Raw genomic sequence first — 14,959 nt, 5'->3', positions numbered from 1 at the left:
GGACTTTTTAGGCGTTCGGGATTGCATGTGGTTTTTTGTGTATTGGGGGGCGTTGTGTCCTGCTGGCGGCTTTTTTGAGCTTTTTGGACAAACTCACAGCATCGTATTTAAAACCTCAATACAGAGAAGATAGATAAGAAGGAAGGGCGATAGGGAAAGGAGAGAAAAAGGGGGGGAAAGGGAAGAGAGAGAGAGAGAGAGAGAGGGGGGGGGCGGGGGGGGGGGGGAGAAAGGACAAAAATTCTTTTGACCTTAGAAAGGAAGAGGGAGAAATTTGATGTGAAAATCTCTTTTGGCTCATGGCCAAAAGTTACAGTGTGCTCGGTGTGAGTTGTTATGTCAATATTGTATTTTTAAAATGTGTAACCAAATGACAATTGCCACTGTTCGAGGACAATAAGATATATAATTATTATTATTATTATTATTATTATTATTATTATTATTATTATTATTATTATTATATTTTAAATTATTATTATTATTATTATATTATTGATTAAAAATTTAAACGCAACTAAAGTGACACGTTTGGCTATAAATTCATTTTTCACTATTTTTTCAGTAGCTACTTACTACACATGATTCCTTGCGTTATCCTTTAAAATTTTGGCAAACGAATAAAAAAAACTCCAAGAGAATGAAAGCGGTTTGATTCCCACTTCAAAATGGCGGTGTCTTTTGGATAAAGTTGTTAATTTAATGTCAAAAACTGTTGAATGATCAATGAGGGTTAAAACTCACAACGCAAAACAATTCATCACATGTTACACATTCAGTTATTACCGGTTAAGAGCATAATTATTGATGGGAGACAAGATTTATTTGCGTTTAACCGAAACTTGCTTGTGGATTTAAATTCATGGCCCAATTTCTCATAGAAAGAAAAATATTTTTTTTTCTTTAAATACCAATGCGATTTTGTATATACATCGGAACTGGTTTGTGTACATAAGATCTGCACAAAAAGTGCATGACGATTGGAACCATGTATAACAGGTCCGAAATAACAGGATTCAGATTATAACAGGCCTTATAAAATGTATATATTTTTCTCCCTCTTTGGCTTTAGTAAAATTTTCTAGCTAAAACAAGCTTTTAAGCTCCCCAATCGGTTGTCACTGGGGCCATGAAACCCAATCAAATATCTCCAAATACAATGTGTTAGCCCACATTACGCTCAAGTAAGCCCACAAAACTTCAATGAAAGGAGTAAAGACACTTGGATTTACACCCCCCCCCCCCCCCCCTCAAACAAGAGGGGCAAACTGGCAAAATCTGCTGGAAAGGTTTATTACCCCTTTCTGGGATTTCGGTGGCATAATGCACACATAATTGGTGTTACTATCATTTTTGATTGTTATTTTGAGACATTGAATAAATCTTAATGCTCATATATTTAGGGTGGGCCTTGTAACGGGATCCATTCTCTATGGACAACGGGCGCCCACACACAAGCGGGCGTAACCGGAAATGTACTTGGAAGAATTATGATTCAACGAATTTTTGCCGTTCGTAAATGGTGGTAATTTGCAACCAAGGCCGTAGAATGCTAAATTGAAGATTCAATTAATTGAATTTTTTTTTAAAGTTTTTTTTTTAGAATTAAAAACTGGCAGCACACAATTACGAATGCAAAAAATGACGAGGCTTCAAACTAGGGACCGCCATTTTGAAAATCGTAGGAACCAATCAACATAATACAAAATGACCATTGTAATGTCCCTTGGTGGTCATTTTCCTTCCCCACTGATTTGGGAGACTCCTCAGTTCAAGTCTCTGGGGATAACTTTCATGTTCTCCTTCCAGTACTTGCCAATAAATGCCCATCAAGAAGCTTTGACCTCACCCCCGCCCCCTCCTCTCTCCCCCTCTCACACAAATAATAATAATAATAAAAAAAAATATCTTTTTTGCCTTAAAAAGTGGCAAATTTTTCATTTGGTTACATATTTTTAATAAAACAATATTGGCATAGACATACTTCACAGATCACACAGTAACATAGTAGTCATCAAAAAAACAACCCCCCCAAAAAAAGAAACAAACCGGGATCATCATCTCACATCATCATCATCATCATCATCATCATCATCATCATCATCATCATCTTCATCAACACATCATCATCATCATCATCATTATCATCCCATCTCATCACATCATCATCATCATCATCATCATCATCATCATCATCATCATCATCATCACAACAACCTTCCTATTATTTTCATTACAATCCTTCACTTTCACCATTCCCCTATAACACCATTCAACATCTTCATCATACTCCATATTATATTATTCCTGTAACAAGCTATGAGAAGGATAGCCTGTGGTCCTCCTCACTCTCTCTCTCTCTCCTCTCTCTCTCTCTCCTTACCCTCTCTATCTCTCTCTCTCTCTCTCTCTCTCTCTCTCTCTCTCTCTCTCTGAGTGTTCTTTCACGCCTATGTCAGAAATAGCAATATCTTCATATTATATACATAACATGCAATTTTGTTATAGTAAAGTTTCATAAAATGAGATAATGAGATTTTCACATCAAATTTCCTCCCTTTTTCCTTTCTAAGGTCAAGAATTATGTCCTTTCTCCGCCCGCCCCCCGCCTCTCTCTCTTCTCTCTCTCTCCTCTCTCTCTCTCTCTCTCTCTCTCTCTCTTTCCCTATCGCCCTTCCTTCTTATCTATCTTCTCTGTATGGAGTTTAACTATCGATGCTGTGAGTTTGTCCAAAATGCTCAAAACAGCCGCCAGCAGGACACAACGCACCAATACACAAAACCACATGCAATCCCGAACGCCTAAAGTCCGAACGCAAGAATTCAGTGAGAACCATTCATAAAAAGCGGTCGGCCATAAACATCTACAAGGAGCTGAGTTACTTCAATTTTGTTTTCTCCCATATGTAAACTAAGCTACACATAATATTAATACCATTATAGATAGTATGCAGATGACGTCACTCAGGCCTTTGTTATTGTTTTTTGCCATCCGCGTTTGTGAGTTGTTCTCACTAAACTGTATTAACCAGACTATAAAAGTTCATGGTTACACAGAATTTGTGTGTTGGTCCGTTATACTTCCGGATGGCAATGTTGTGAACTCCTTGGCCAAGAGCATTCTATCTATACTCTAAATATATTTTGAGTCCTAATCATACTCTCATATTTCATACTGACATGAGTGCGTACACACACACACACACACACACACACACACACACGATGCACATAAACACACCAATGAACAATTTCCCCTTCTCTCTTCCCCTCTCTCTCTCTCTCCACTCTTAACACACACACACACATATATATATATAATAATATATATATGTATATATATATATATATATAAATATATATATATATATTTATGAGTGTTGGTGGGTACTTGTAGGTACGAAAGTGCTCGAATAATGGTGGTTAGAGCTAATATATAATGTAAATTTTTTACTCACATTTTTTTTGGCCGAGACGACTCGGCCAAAAAATGTGAGTGAAAATTTACATTATATATATATAATATATAATATATATATATATATATATAATATATATAATAATATATATATACTGCAAAAAAAGTTACAGTAAATTTGCATATAATGAGATTTCCTCATCAAAGTTACATTTTAGATTATTATTTGGGTGTCAAACACTATTTAATATTATCAACACATCAACAGAAACGTACAAATTCATAAAGCTCCAGCTCTCCACTCTCCTCTCTCTCTCTCTCTTCTCTCCTCTCTCTCTCTCTCTCTCCTCTTTCGTACCTACAAGTACCCACCAACACTCATAAATATATATATATATATATATATATATATATATATATATACATATATATATTATATATATATATATATGTGTGTGTGTGTGTAAGAGTGAGAGAGAGAGAGAGGGGAAGAGAGAAGGGGAAATTGTTCATTGGTGTGTTTATGTGCATCGTGTGTGTGTGTGTGTGTGTGTGTGTGTGTGTGTACGCACTCATGTCAGTATGAAATATGAGAGTATGATTAGGACTCAAAATATATTTAGAGTATAGATAGAATGCTCTTGGCCAAGGAGTTCACAACATTGCCATCCGGAAGTATAACGGACCAACACACAAATTCTGTGTAACCATGAACTTTTATAGTCTGGTTAATACAGTTTAGTGAGAACAACTCACAAACGCGGATGGCAAAAACAATAACAAAGGCCTGAGTGACGTCATCTGCATACTATCTATAATGGTATTAATATTATGTGTAGCTTAGTTTCATATGGGAGAAACAAAATTGAAGTAACTCAGCTCCTTGTAGATGTTTATGGCCGACCGCTTTTTATGAATGGTTCTCACTGAATTCTTGCGTTCGGACTTTAGGCGTTCGGGATTGCATGTGGTTTTGTGTATTGGTGCGTTGTGTCCTGCTGGCGGCTGTTTTGAGCATTTTGGACAAACTCACAGCATCGATAGTTAAACCTCACATACAGAGAAGATAGATAAGAAGGAAGGGCGATAGGGAAAGAGAGAGAGAGAGAGAGAGAGAGAGAGAGAGAGAGAGAGAGAGAGGCGGGGGGCGGGCGGAGAAAGGACATAATTCTTGACCTTAGAAAGGAAGAGGGAGGAAATTTGATGTGAAAATCTCATTATCTCATTTTATGAAACTTTACTATAACAAAATTGCATGTTATGTATATAATATGAAGATATTGCTATTTCTGACATAGGCGTGAAAGAACACTCAGAGAGAGAGAGAGAGAGAGAGAGAGATAGAGAGGGTAAGGAGAGAGAGAGAGAGGAGAGAGAGAGAGAGTGAGGAGGACCACAGGCTATCCTTCTCATAGCTTGTTACAGGAATAATATAATATGGAGTATGATGAAGATGTTGAATGGTGTTATAGGGGAATGGTGAAAGTGAAGGATTGTAATGAAAATAATAGGAAGGTTGTTGTGATGATGATGATGATGATGATGATGATGATGATGATGATGATGATGATGATGATGATGGTGATGATAATGATGATGATGATGATGATGTTGATGAAGATGATGATGATGATGATGATGATGATGATGATGATGATGATGATGATGATGATGATGATGCCGGTTTGTTTCTTTGTTTGGGGGTTGTTTTTTTCCGATGACTACTATGTTACTAGTGTGCATCTGTGTAAGTATGTCTATGCCAATATTGTTTTATTATAAATATGTAACCAAATGACAAATTGCCACTTTTTAAGGACAATAAAGATATATTATTATTATTATTATTTGTGTGAAGAGGGGGAGAGAGAGAGGGGGCGGGGGTGAGGTCAAACGCATTCTTGATGGGCATTTATTGGCAAGTACTGGAAGGAGAACATGAAAAGTTATCCCCAGAGACTTGAACTGAGGAGTCTCCCAAATCAGTGGGGAAGGAAAATGACCACCAAGGGACATTACAATGGTCATATTGTATTATGTCTGATTGGTTCCTACGATTTTCAAAATGGCGTTCCCTAGATGAAGCCTCGTCATTTTTTGCATTCGTAATTGTGTGCTGCCAGATTTAATTCTAAAAAAAAAACTTTAAAAAAAAAATTCAATTAATTGAATCTTCAATTTAGCATTCTTACGGCCTTGGTTGCAAATTTACCACCATTTACGAACGGCAAAAATTCGTTGAATCATAATCTTCCAAGTACATTTCCGGTTACGCCGCTTGTGTGTGGGCCCCGTTGTCCATAGAGAATGGATGCGTTACAAGGCCCACCCTAAATATATGAGCATTAAGATTTATTCAATGTCTCAAAATAACAATCAGAAATGATAGTAACACCAATTATGTGTGCATTATGCCACCGAAATCCCAGAAAGCGGGTAATATAACCTTTCCAGCAGATTTTGCCAGTTTGACCCTCTTCTCTTGAGGGGGGGGGGGGGGCTGTAAATCCAAGTGTCTTTACTCCTTTCATTGAAGTTTTGTGGGCTTACTTGAGCGTAATGTGGGCTAACACATTGTATTTGGAGATATTGATTGGGTTTCATGGCCCCAGTGACAACCGATTGGGAGCTTAAAAGCTTGTTTTAGCTAGTAAATTTTACTAAAGCCAAAGAGGGAGAAAAATATATACATTTTATAAGGCCTGTTATAATCTGAATCCTGTTATTTCTGGACCTGTTATACATGGTTCCAATCGTCATGTACTTTTTGTGCAGATCTTATGTACACACCAGTTCCGATGTATATACAAAATCGCATTGGTATTTAAAGAAAAAAAAATATTTTTCTTTCTATGAGAAATTGGGCCATGAATTTAAATCCACAAGCAAGTTTCGGTTAAACGCAAATAAATCTTGTCTCCCATCAATAATTATGCTCTTAACCGGTAATAACTGAATGTGTAACATGTGATGAATTGTTTGCGTTGTGAGTCTAACCATCATTGATCATTCAACAGTTTTTGACATTAAATTAACACGTATCCAAAAGACACCGCCATTTTGAAGTGGGAACTCAAACCGCTTTCATTCTCTTGGAGTGTTTTTATTCGTTTGCCAAATTATAAAGGATAACGCAAGGAATCATGTGTAGTAAGTAGCTACTGAAAAAATAGTGAAAAATGAATTTATAGCCAAACGTGTCACTTTAGTTGCGTTTAAATTTTTAATCAATAATAATAATAATAATAATAATAATAAATAATAATAATAATAATAATAATAATAATAATAATAATAATAATAATAATAATAATAATATAATAATAATATATCTTTATTGTCCTCGAACAGTGGCAATTTGTCATTTGGTTACACATTTATAACAATACAATATTGACATAGACACACTCACACAGATGCACACTAGTAACATAGTAGCCATCGAGCCAATGAGATTTTCACATCAAATTTCCTCCCTCTTCCTTTCTAAGGTCAAGAATTATGTCCTTTCTCCGCCCGCCCCCCGCCTCTCTCTCTCTCTCTCTCTCTCTCTCTCTCTCTCTCTCTCTCTCTCTCTCTCTCTCTTTCCCTATCGCCCTTCCTTCTTATCTATCTTCTCTGTATGTGAGGTTTAACTATCGATGCTGTGAGTTTGTCCAAAATGCTCAAAACAGCCGCCAGCAGGACACAACGCACCAATACACAAAACCACATGCAATCCCGAACGCCTAAAGTCCGAACGCAAGAATTCAGTGAGAACCATTCATAAAAAGCGGTCGGCCATAAACATCTACAAGGAGCTGAGTTACTTCAATTTTGTTTCTCCCATATGAAACTAAGCTACACATAATATTAATACCATTATAGATAGTATGCAGATGACGTCACTCAGGCCTTGTTATTTTTGCACCATTGTTCTCACTAAATGTATACCAGATATAAAGTTCATGGTACAAGAATTGTTGTTGTCCGATACTTCGGATGGCAATTTTATTAGATCATATACTTATATATTTACTATATACTCTATATTATATATATGATAATATATATATTATCTTAAAACATATATATATATATATATATATGCAAAAATATATACAGTAAATTTGCATATATATGAGATTTGTGTCATCAAAGTTACATTTTAGATTAATTATTTGTGTCAAACACTAATTTAATTTATCAACACATCAACAGAAACGTAGAAATTCATAAAGCTCAGCTCTTCTCTCTCTCTCTCTTCTACTTATCTCTTCTCTCCCTCTCTATCTATATAATCTATCAATACTTATTATTATCAACTATCTATCTATCTATCATATCTAGTCTATCTATCTATCTATCTATCTATCTATCTATCTATCTATCTATCTATCTATCTATCTATCTATCTATCTATCTATCTATCTATCTATCTATCTATCTATCTATCTATCTGTCTATTTTTATCTATCCATCTATCTGTCTATCTATCTATTCACTCTCTCTCTCTTTCTTCCTCTATCCATTCCCCTCCTTGATTGTAATACATTGTTAAGACATTTGCAGACTTATGAAGCATTTACTGATTTAATTGCAGAAGGAACGAAAGTCCTTTTGTATTTGTTGGTTCTGCAGTGTGCGAGGGCATACCTTCTACCTGATGGGAAAATTTTAAATTCTTGATGAAGCACATGGCTTTTGTTATTGATGATAGAAACAGCTTTTTTAATGAGATGTTTTTGATGCCAATGTTCAACACCATCCAGGGGGATTCTTTGATAAGTTTATTTATCTTTGACTTTTTTCTTACCCCACATCTCCCATGCATACTGTAATGCCAAATGTAATAACGCTCATAATGAAGGTGTTGTAAATTTGCAGCATAGTCTTTTTGCTGACATTAAAGGATCTTAATTTTCTCAGAATATACATTCTTTGTGTTAGTTTTTTACCCATATTGTCGATATGATGTTTGAAATTCAAATTGTGACAAAGCGTTATGCCCAAGTATTTAAAATTATCTACAAATTCTTCATCAACATTCCCTATTTTAACAGGTTATAAATGTTCGTATTTTCTGTTGTTGGTAAAAATTTGTTCTTCAGTTTTTGAGGTATTAATTTCAAGAAAATTGTGCTGGTACCAGTCAACAAATTTATTAACTTGATTAAAATATTCTGTTTCAGATTCTTTATCTGTTATGAGACCTAGTATAGCAGTGTCGTCAGCATATTTAATTACCTGACAGTTTTCAAATGAAGCTCTACAATCATAAGTGTATTGTATGTAGCGAATTGGGAAGTAAACGCATCCCTGGGGACAGCCATTTGAGAGATGTTTGATACTTGAGACATGCCCATTCATCTTTACCCACTGTGGTCTCTGTGTTAGAAAACTCCTGAACCAACCAATCAGATAGTCTGGTATATCTATGGCACGTAGTTTGGTCAACAGCATGGCAGTGTTCACCGCGTTAAAAGCTGATGAGAAGTCTACATATAGAATCCTCGCCAGATTTGAAGACTTCTTGTCGTCTTGTCGAGAAATTTCCCCACTCCGTTTAATACTGTCAGTAACGCATCTTCCACGCTGAGTGGTATGCTAGTATGCGAATTGGTGTTTTCCAGTATTTTCGAGTCGTATACTGTCTGAAGAAGCTCGCATTTTATTATTTTTACCAAGCATTTCATCACAATTGTTGTCAGGGCAACCGGTCGGTAGTCGTTGAACGCCACAGGCAGCGCTTCTTTGGTACTGGCACGATAACGGACGTTTTCCATAGCACTGGTACAGACTGTTCATCGATGGAATGTTGGAATACTTGTGTGAAATGCATCGCCAGTTGGTTGTGTGAGTATTTCAATATGAGACCGTGTATGTTGTCTGGACCGGGTGCTTTCAGTTCCTTACAACGTTTAAATAATTCCGCCACAACTGTTTCTTCTAGTTCTGAGGGTGACTTTCTGTTGATTGTTGAAGTTGATGAAGTTGATTTCGTGTCGATTGTTGGTAGACACGTGTCGAAGCGGCAGTAAAAGGTGTTGAGTTCGTCAATATCTATGTTTACATTACCAGGTGGGTTCTGCCCCTCCCATTTCACGAATCATTTCCCACGCTTTCATGGAATTTCCCGATTTCAGTTTTTGTTCCATTTTCCGTTTGTACGCTTCCTTTTCTTGTTTAATGACGATTTTTTTAGTCCTTTCTCTTTAGCGTGTGTTTGTGTTCTGTCACCGCTCATGTATGCGATCTTCTTTTCATTTAGGGCATATTTCAGACGTTTGGTTACCCATGGTTTGTCTGTCATCTGCGGCCGCAAATAACAGGGCGATCCGCAAATTTTGGCAAATTTCCCAAAATGGGCAAATCGTAGCAAATTTTGGGAAAATTGGCAAATCGCGTGGCAAATTTTTTGGGAAAAAAAGAAGCGAAAAAAAATAACGAAAAAAAAAAGTGCGAAACTTGAGAAATGTTGCAGTTTTGCCTGGGCCCAAACCAAGGGAAGATACTCTCTACGGATAATGATCCTTTAAAATCTTTGTAACAACGCTATTCACAGTCCATTGGTGCCAAAACTCCGGTTTTACGGGAAAAAACTCCGGTCTGGAGCAAAAAATTCCGGGCTCCGGGCAACTTCCGTCAAATTCCGGTGAGGTCAATTTGTTCCAAGGATACCTCCCCCCCCCCTCTCCAACCACAACATCATCATCACTGCCGCTAGTATTACAACCATCATCACTACCACTACTACTGCAATGACCACCACATCATCATCACTACCACTACTACTACAACCACCAAATCATCATCACTACCACTACCACAACTACCATCACTATTACAACCACCACCATATCGTCATCACTACCACTACTACTACAACCACCACCACATCATCATCACTAGTACAACTGCTACAACCACCACAACCAAATCGTCATCACTACCACTACTACTGCAACAACCACTACCACATCATCATCAATACCACTACTACAACAACCACCATCATCACTACCACTACTACTACAATCACCACTACCACATAATCATCACGACCTCTACTACTACAACCACCACCACCACATCATCATCAATACCACTACTACAACAACCACCATCATCACTACCACTACTACTACAATCACAACTACCACATCATCATCACGACCTCTACTACTACAACCAACACCACCACATCATCATCACCACCACTACTACTACAACCACCATCATTACATCGTCATTACCACTACTACTACAACCACCACCACCACATCATCATTACCACTACTACTACAACCACCACCACCACATCATCACTACCACTACTACTACAACCACCACCACCACATCATCATTACCACTACTACTACTACAACCACCACCACCACATCATCACTAGCACTACTACTACAACCACCACCACCACATCATCACTACCACTACTATTGCAACCGCCACCATCACACCATCATCACTGCAACTACCACTACTACTACAACCACCACTACAACATCACTACCACTACTACTACAACCACCACCGCCACATCATCACTATCAGTACTACTACTACAACAACCACCACCACCACCACATCATCACTACCACTACTACTACAAGCACCATCACCACTTCATCTTCATCACTACCATCACCACTACTACTACAACCACCACCACCACATCATCATCACTACCACTACTACTACAACCACCATCACCACCAAATCATCATCACTACCACTACTAATACAACCAAATCATAATCACTACAACAACAACAACAACAACAACAACAACAACAACAGCAACTACTACTACTACTACTACTACTACTACTACTACTACTACTACTACAACCACCACTACATCATTATCATCAGGACCACAACTACTACAACCACTATACCACCACCACATCGTCATCACTACAACTACTACTTCAACCACCACCACATCATCATCACTACCACTACTACTACAACAACAACCACTATCACATCTTCATCATCACTACTACTATTACTACAACCACCAACACCACATTATCACCTGTACTACAATCACTACCATTATGTTTTGGAGCTTTACTTAATTCAAAATAAGGAAACTTTGGGATTGTATTTGGCAATGAGTTTATATATCATAATATAATTCTAATCAGTTATCTATTTAGAACTATAAATATGTAATCACATTCAAATATCATTCCAATTCCCTTTTCTTGTGTGCAGAAATTTATCTTTCGCATAGAAATTCCTACGAGTGGTGTCTGAAATTCCTTTGAGCCAAATTTACAGTTGGCATCTCTGACAGTCATTTCATTTCTCAAGTCACATAAATCTCTTTTATATATATTTTTTTCTGTATCGCGTGTTAATTTTTACTGAAACGCTTAGTTCTCCTCGGCAAATTTTTTGGCAAATTTTGGTCTTTTTGGCAAATTTCTTGGCAAATTTTGGGTGTTTTTTTGGCAAATTTTGGCAAATTTTAGGTCCCAATTTGGCAAAAAATGCAGATGACAGGGTTTGTTGTTGGGGAAAATTCTAATTTCTTTCTTTTTAAAGGCCCCCATAGACGCCCAGATCTCATCGCGGATTTTTTTGCCGAAATGGGAAGATATTTTTTGAGGCGATCGGCCCATCGGCGATTGGGGGCGTGGCAGTATAAAAAAGTGGACATTTTTTTTTTCGGGTTTTCGCTGTTTTCACGTCGGATTCGTGATCAGCGTCAAATTTACAATAGGTTTGATACTAAGAACTGTGTGTTTACTCCAAAAATTGGAGAAAAAAGAAATAAATTTTAATTAATAGTGAGGCTATGTGGCCATCAGAACCGATCCCAATTACTGTCTGTTATTCTATCTTTCGTCTTGCGCACAATAGTCATTACTTCTCACTAAATTATATCAATTAGACTGTTGAAGGAACGAAATTGGCATCATTCCACTCTTTGTTATTGTATTAAGGCAGTCCTTTTGGTAATTAGTTCTCACTAAATTATATATACGTTCAAGGTTACTCGTAGTTTTGTGTGACGGTAAGTTATTTCCGACTGCGGATTTTGTGAGCAATTTACCTAAACTCATAGCATCAATAACCGTCCAAGATATTCTCATCATATGTAGCAATAGCTATAATAATCTAACATGTCGAGAGAGAGAGGGTGAGAGAGAGAGAGGGAGAGTGAGAGAGAGAGAGGGAGAGAGAGAGAGAGAGAGAGAAAGAGAGAAAAAATTACTTGTGCTATATATACCGCTATATTCAATAAAGGTGCTCAAATCCCTTTATAAGGGTCCTTGGCCAACATAAAAACATGTTAGACGAGACATAACTGTTAAGCGATCTTTAATTGTTTCCCGACAGAGACGACGCTGTAAACAGCGAGGTACTCATTTTAACAGTGAACAAGGTGATAGAATGCGAGTAAAGAGCCTTTTCCAAGGACTCAATTATGTGCCACTCAGAGCGGGACTCGAATCCAGTACCGTCCGATCCAAAGGCGAGTGTCATTTCACAAGACCACATGCATAGCCGTACAAAAAAGTGATGAGAGAATAGATTCATATGTATTGAAGGAGGAGAGAACGGATGGAGTGAGTAAAGTTCTTGGATATTTATAGAAGGAACCAAATTGACTTCACTCATCTCATTGTTATTGTCTTTAGCAACCCATTTTTATGATTAGTTCTCATTAAAATATATCAGACTATAACGTTCAAGGTTCCATGTAGATTTTTGGGCTGGAGTGATATTTCTGGCTGGCGGACTTTGTGATTATTCTAATTTAACACAGAGCATCACTATTAGGAATCAATTTGACGTTAGTCAACCCGTTGTTATTGCTTTTAGACAGACATTTTTATAATTAACTTATCACTAAGTTATATCAATCAGACTATGAACGTTCGAGTTTGCAGTTTTGTGTGTTACTATATTATACCCCGATGGAGATGTCGTGAGTATTTTTCCAATACGCATAACATCAATACATTTGCAATCCGATTTAAGTTTAAAAGCAACGTAGACCATGGAAATTTTTCCATTTTGTGGACAATAAAGATTTGTTTTTATATATATATATATACTAGTAAAAAACCCGCAATTTCGCGGGGAAAGAACTATTTTCATTCGATATTGCCAGAATCATTTTCTTGATTAGCTTGATTACGATTAGATGCGCATTTTAATCGATGTGCTTGTCGTCGCTGCCATGCTTTATTCGGCATGATTTTAGTTTATCAGTCAGTAGATATCAATATCAATAAGTCGCAAGTCTTTACCACGCTTTACTTGGGAGTGCTTTGCACTACCTTTTATACTTCACAAATTAAAATGGCGCCGAGAATCAAAACAATGGTCAAATTAGGAAATTTTAAACTTTCACAAATCTATCAAGGTTTGTTCGAGAGTTTTTAAAACGCTTTTATATGATGACAAATTTAATAAATAAACGCCTGACAAAAGATCAACGGTGAAAATACAAAATGAATGAATAATGGGCATGAAGGAGCTTTCGGAATGTCTCCTCTATGTGAGGTCAAATGAAAATCTGAAGCGGACGCGAAAAATATCAAGTCCCCGAATCTGTCTACTTTTGGTTTGTTCGGGCTAGAAGCTAGACAGAACCAATTGACAGTTTGTCGAAACGTTTAACTAATTATTTTCCAGGGCAATAATTATCACATCGATGGCATAAAAACGACAGTAATATCAGCAGTAATATTAGTTGATGTTGTTAATTGGTGAAACTTGTTTTAAACTTCTGTAAATCCGAATACCGTCATGTGATCAAGTGAATTATATCACTATGAATGCCACGATTTGCTGAAAAATGCCAATATGACAGTTCCTAGCAAACACCCCCCTCCCCCCCTCCCCTCTTGCTCAGGAATTTCTGTACTTGATGGACACCCCTTTTTTTTTCTTCCACGCAACCACATTCCAAAAGACACACACACATGTATTCACCACACACACACACACACACACACACACACGCACACACATGAATACATGAATACACGCAATGAGAACACACTACTACTTTACAACACTGATCACCGCTAAATCAACACAACGGAAGTAAGGACTCTACTGGATTGATAGAGTTGAGGGTGTGGCCATGAGGTGTTAGTGTCCGGTATATTTTTTATGATATCTGTTTGACTTAACAAACTTTCAAACTGACTTTAAATTATAAAAGGAAATCAAGTTATCTGTTTATCTATCTATAAAAATACCTTTCTATTTTTCAAATATTTCAGTAGAGTTGTGCGTCGTATCAATTATTTTATTGACTCAAATAAGCACAATGTTCTCCACAAGGCTATATTTTTTAAAGAAAGGATATATATAATATATATATATATATATATATATATATTATATATATATATTATATATATATATATATATATATATATATAGTCATTAGAACCATGATCGGGATTCTAAGGGGGCAATGGCAAAAATTCGTTGAATCATAATCTTCCAAGTACATTTCCGGTTACGCCGCTTGTGTGTGGGCGCGCGTTGTTCATAAAGAATGGA

General features: G+C 36.8%; 1 protein-coding gene across 1 annotated transcript in view; it reads right to left on the bottom strand.

The window, feature by feature from the left end:
* LOC144975703 (acidic phospholipase A2 PA4-like) overlaps window positions 1-14,959 on the bottom strand; it is a gene marked incomplete in the record, with an annotated part of 58,735 nt that overhangs the window by 364 nt on the left and 43,412 nt on the right.

The sequence above is a fragment of the Berghia stephanieae genome, chromosome 6 (genome assembly GCF_034508935.2).
Source record: "Berghia stephanieae isolate SIO BIC M18660-M18661 chromosome 6, UCSD_Bste_1.3, whole genome shotgun sequence".
Classification (NCBI taxonomy): Eukaryota; Metazoa; Mollusca; class Gastropoda; order Nudibranchia; family Aeolidiidae; genus Berghia; species Berghia stephanieae.
Note: the sequence above shows the minus strand (reverse complement) of the source record. Positions and strands in the feature narration are given on the sequence as shown.